Source organism: Chiloscyllium punctatum, chromosome 28 (assembly GCF_047496795.1).
Source record: "Chiloscyllium punctatum isolate Juve2018m chromosome 28, sChiPun1.3, whole genome shotgun sequence".
Classification (NCBI taxonomy): Eukaryota; Metazoa; Chordata; class Chondrichthyes; order Orectolobiformes; family Hemiscylliidae; genus Chiloscyllium; species Chiloscyllium punctatum.
This window is the reverse complement of record NC_092766.1, coordinates 36854029-36860196: the sequence shown is the minus strand read 5'-3', so window position 1 is coordinate 36860196 and position 6168 is coordinate 36854029.

The window sequence follows — 6168 nt, the reverse complement described above, 5'->3', positions numbered from 1 at the left end:
ATACAGACCTACGTTTATTTGCCTTACACACTATATTCCTTGCATTCAAGTAGATGCATTTCAGGCTGCCAGTTTGTTTTTGCACTCATCTACTCTCTGCCTACTCTTCCCCTTATGAATGCTATCTTCATAATTCTTACAGTCTCCAATCTCCGCATCACTGCCTACTTATTTTCTCTTCTGGTTCCCAGTCTCCTGCCACATTAGTTTAAATATTCCCAACATGCAGTAGCAAAAACTTCCCCAAGGACATTGGTTCCGGTCTGGTTCAGATGTAGACCCTCCATTTTGTAATAGCTCCACAATCCCCAGAACCTGTCCCAATGTCCATCAAATTGAGCCCCTACCTCCTACACCATCTCTCAAGCCACGTGTTCATCCTGCCTAATTTTTCATTTCTACACTGGCTAGCACTGGTAGTAATCCCAAGCTCACTACATTTGAGGTCCTCCTCTTTAACTTCTCTCCTAGCTCCCCGAATTCTTCTTTGAGGACCTCATCTCGTTTTATACTTATATGATTGGTGCCTAACCAAGACAACTGGCTGTTCACCCTCCCCTTTTAGAACACTCTGAAGCCAATCAGTGACATCCCTGACCTGAGCATCTGGGAGGCAACATGCCATCCAGTAGTCCCGTTTACGGCCATAGAACCACTTATCTACTCCCCTCACAATAGAATCCTCTATGACTATGGCCCTACGAGTCTTATTCCTGCCCTTCTGAACAGCAGTGCCCATCGCGGTGCCATTATCCTGGCAACTGCTGCCCTCCCCTGGTGAGCCATCTCCCCCAACTGTATTCAAAACAGTATACCTGTTTTGGAGGGAGATGACCGCAGGGGACACCTGCACTGCCTTCCTACACTTTTTCTGCCTTTTGGTGACCCATTCACCGTCACCCTCAGCAACTCTAACTGCGGTGCGACCAGTTCACTAAATCTGCTATGAACGACCTACACAGAATCGCGGATGCTCCACATTAAGTCCATCTGCAGCTCCAGAGTCGTCATGCAGTTAAACAAGAGCTGCAGCTGGACACACTTCTGGCAAGTGTAAGAGTCAGGAACGTCACCACGTTCCTAAGCTCTCACATCAACAAGACGCACAGGTCACAGGTCTAAGTCAACCATTGTAGTTTGGCTAAAAGGTTGTCATATTACAGTGGAAGTTTATAGTATCCATTTGCCTTACAGACACCTTACATTTCAAGATTGTCCCTTATCCATGGTGTGTGTGTGTGTGTGTGTGTGTGTGTGTGTGTGTGTGTGTGTGTGTGTGTGTGTGTGTGTGTGTGTGTGGGTGTTTAGAGAGAGAGAGGATGACGAGCACGCTATTGCTGTTTTGGTATTCTCTAATTAGATTCAAGGGCTCTACCTTTTTTACATGAATGTTCGCGTTTACTTTGGTTTTTGTTTGGAATTGAGAATTAACTGGAGTTCTGAATGGTGAGGATAATATAACTTGAGCAGCCATTTGAATCAAATCTGTATCTGCTCAAATTTTCTAAGTATTGACTCACAGTCCATGACTTACGAAGGAATGAATATAAAGCTGACATGACAAAGAAAGGTTAAAAAATAACCTCAGCGGACATTGGGGTGCTATAGAGAAATATATGTTAAGTGAGAAGTCAAAGACCTGACAAATAGAACTTTACGTAGATAACTGTGAAGTTGTCCATTTTGACTGGAAGAAAAGCATTTTTTTTAAATAGAGGGGGATTCCATAGTTCTGAGATGCAGTGGAATGAGAGTGTAACATAACCTAAATCACAAAGTACATACAGATATAGTATGTAATTAGGAAAGTGAATAAATGTTTTCCTTTTATCGTGGGGGAATTTTAACACAAAAGTAGAGAGCACTTCCAGAAGAGACGAGAATGAAGTACTACTGTCTAAATGTCAGTGGTTGTCCATTTAAAACAGATCGAGATGATTTATTCTATCTCAAAACGTGGAAACTCTGACACGTTATTAAAGCAGAGCAATGGAATATTTCAAAGGCCAAGATAAATAGTTTATTGTTGAGAGAGGGGTGGGGAAAGGTTTTCAGTTATAGGCACGAATGTGGATTTAACATTACAATTAATGAGACATTCTCATGTTGAATATCTAACTCATCCCTGTTTGTATGGGATGTGGCAGGTTGAATAAATTACCAAATTGGAGTTTCAATGTAAAGATTCAACAAACAAGTTTATAATGCTGAAATCCTCCATCTTCAGAGCTTTTTCAATGGTTGAAATTTTCAAGTGTTTGTTTAAAATCACTTAATTTGTGCTGTAACACCAATTGCAGATATGGAAACTGCGGCATTTCGAAGGCAGATGAGATTCCAGTAATGAATGCAGTGATCACAAAGAAAGTTTTCGTCCAATGTGTGACTTAATTAAGTTTCATCTAGAACACAACTATGTGAAAGAAAATTAGTACCACTTCCTGTAAGTTCGATGGAGGGGCTTCTGTCTGAGTACATGCCACAACAATGCAACAAACACCAGCCTACAGCAGTCACATTAACACAATTGCTTTAATCTGTCTATAATGTTTGCATTTCTCTGAGAGATTATAGATTTTGTTTGCTTAAAAAATAGTTGCATCGTTGTGGTTCTGGGCGCCGAGCTGGGAATTTGCGTTGCAGACGTTTCGTACCCTGTCTAGGTGACATCTTCAATGCTTGGTAGCCTCCTGTGAAGCGCTTCTGTGATCTTTTCTCCGGCATTCGGAGGAAATGCCGGAGGAAACATCACAGAAGCGCTTCACAGGAGGCTCCCAAGCACTGAGAATGTCACCTAGACAGGCGACGAAGCGTCTGCAACACAAATTCCCAGCTCTGCGACCAGAACCACAACAACGAGCACCCAAGCTACAAATCTTCTCCCAAACTTTGAATAGTTGCGTCAATACAAAAGCTTCAAAAGTGGTCAGTGGAAAATTGCTTGCCCATTCAATATTCAGACTCAATTTGTAGTCGAACATTTAGATAGCTGAACTCTGAAGAAAGGTTAAAAACATTGAATGATTATGGTTCCTATCTTCTCTGCTTCCCTCATTCTGCCTGTGGTGTCTTTCAAATCCCCGATGAAAGTTTTAAAGACAATGTGTTCCATTGTCCCACTACCTCTGGAAGTTGATCTACTTAATAAATATAGTTGATCAAAGAATATAATACTGAATCCCTGAGCATCCAGCAATTTTATACCAAGCATCAGCCAATTGTTCGTACAAGACCTAGCTTAAAATATCTTCTTTCATGACTAATTTCAGCTGTGTACACTGTAAAGAACCGGAAAATCTAATTTCTCCAGGGACAGTTGCAGAAAATAAGTTTGCTCCATTTTGTTTATAAATGATCCTTGATTAAGAATTCAAAGACGTGAAAGGATATTGCTGGAGAACTGTTGTTTAATTGTTCAGGGGCTGCCTCTTGAAAGCATGTGACAGCAGTGCAACAAAGACCTTTGTAAACCAGACCACAGCAATCGCACTGAATTTGCATCTCTCATGCTTGCTTTGTTCCTACAGATTGAAGCTCTTATTTAACTAGAACAACAGAATCCATCCAAATAAAACCGGAAAGAACTGCGAATGCTGTAAATCAGAGAGAAAAACCGAGTTGCTGGAAATGCCATTCCTTTAAAATATCCAAATCTCTTCAGTGAAATGTTTCCCCTTCATCAGCCCGGTCCTGTACGTTTTACTTCCCATTGACCTCTCTGGTCTATACTGCATGGAAAAATTCCATCTCCCTGACATTCTCTGCCTCTCCCCTTACCTGTGCTCCGACTTCTTGCAAACCAGTTATGTAGGTTTACCAAAAAAATCACCAACTCATGCAGTCATCCTTCTGCAGTGTGAGCAGTTTTTAAAAAAGCAGCTGAATAAGCGCTGCAATACTGTATCCAGATCCTTCAGCCATTCCAGCAGCAGTCACACAATTGCATATGCAGGCGAATGCTGATTTCAGTGACTAAACTTGCCTGTTCAATTGCAAGCCTGGTAAACCTGACAGCCTAAATGGCGATGGAGATTGAAAACCGTGCCTTCCAAATCTAAGGCGGTCGCGAAAAAGTATGTGTGATATGATATGTGACCATGATTTTGCTTCATTCAGAGTACAAGAAAGTGAAAGTACGTTGCTGGTGGGCAGGCAGTTACGTAAGATAACGTACAGACCCATCATGAAAACACCACACAGCAATGCAGAGATTACCATTCCCGACCATAGCAATCACATACTGCCTCTCCATTATCTATTTTGTTCTTTGGGTCGGAGAGAATTTTTTTTTCAAAACAGACAGCTTTAGGAGAGGACATCAAGGAAGCTTGAATTCATAATTGCTTGCAAATTTGGGTGACTTATCTCTGAACATTTTAGTCTCTTAAAATGAATATATTCAAGAAATCCGTATCCCATCCCACTCTCACCCTGATCACCAGCTCTAGTGTCCATCAAACCTGTGAAAGGGGTTGAAGAATCAAATCAGTATTGATTGCAGTATCCGTCTGGATTGTAAGAAGTTTATCAAAGCAGCTGAACTCAAGCTCCACGACTAAATCCAGAGTCTTCGGCCATTCCAGCAGCTGGCACTCAATGATAGCTGGAGGCAAATGCAAACTTAAGGACTTAATTTATCTTGCCTGACCAGTTACAGGCATGGCCAGGATGACAATCCAAACTGCATGGGATATGGAAAATATAGTTCTCCAGGATTGTTTGCAATAACTAGAAAATATGTTTGATCTTTTGTGTAATTCGTACTTCATTTGATATTATATTCTCCAAGGCAATTACTGGAGAACAAGCAGTTCCTGTGAAGTAATGTAGATATTTCCTTCTGCATCCAGAAGCCATGCAGCAGGCTCTAGTTACCACACTCAGCTTAACCCACAAAATAGGTATGACATCCAGAAGTTGGAAGATGGTGTTCTTTCTTACTCAAGACTTTTGCAGTCATAATTTTATGAATTCTGGTGAAGCCCTGCTGGTTGAACTGAGAGTTGGATTATAACGCGATGGTTGGTAGTGCCAAGGGTAGCATGGTACTGACAGTAGCTAATACAGAAGTTGCTGCCTGGTCGCAAATCATTATTGAAATGACATGATCACAGGAGCTAACAGCAATAACAGAGTGAAGGCAGAGCAATGACCTTTCCTTTACTGTCATTAGTGGTGGGTATTTGCTGAGCCGGTACTAAAGAGATTTGCAGGCCACGGCCCACTGTGGGAGTTGAGGAGCTCTATTGTTCACAACACACAGACAGGAGTAGCTCTCATTTTGTGCCTTCATTTGCTCACCACTGACAAGATAATATATTGGTGCAGAAGGGAGTTGGGCTTTGCTCCTGAACTCCTCTCCACTTGGCCTCACTCATGAGAATCTTGGCAAGGGCTAGCTGACATGGAAAATGCAGCCCTGTATGTCGAGACTGTACCAAAGGTCTTCATTGGAGACATTGGAAATTTGCTCGCCTCGTCTCCATTTGGGCCTGGAGCTGTTGAGTTGAGATATTTTGAGATGTTGCAATAAGTATAAAGTATTGAAGAAATGAATTTGCTGCATCGTGTCTCCCTTTCTTTGCTACCACACTCCAGCCTCATTATCTTGTCTTGCAAACAGACAATGAGGGTTTTGGGGTAATAGATCCCCATCTACTGTAGTTGTTTCTTGAACTAATTTTACAAAACTAGCAGTCAATGGCTTGAATAACTTACTGAATGTTTCAGGTTTGTAATGATGATTTTATTGTGGATGAAGATGTATGCTTAAAATGACTGAATAACACTTTTCTGACTATTTGCAGATCACCTGACAGTCCAATGTACAAGATCTATGGAAAACTGTACACTCCAAAATCTATCGTGAAAAAAGTAAGTTTGAAAATAATATGTGATTAATGTTTTGTTTCATTCAGAGTACACAAAATAGAAAGGAAATTACTTTCTAGGTACTTTTCAGGGAACATCACACAGCAGCGCAGGGAACACCACTCCAGGCAAGAGCATTTGCATTACTGTCTCTCCGTTATCTGCATTAGAATTAGGGCTTCAGAATTTTGATTCAAAAATATTGTATTCGGAGAGGACATCAGCGTAAGTTTGCTTGTATTTTGTTATTGAAATTTCTAAACTCCGAATACGAATATATTCAAGAACTTGCTGTCC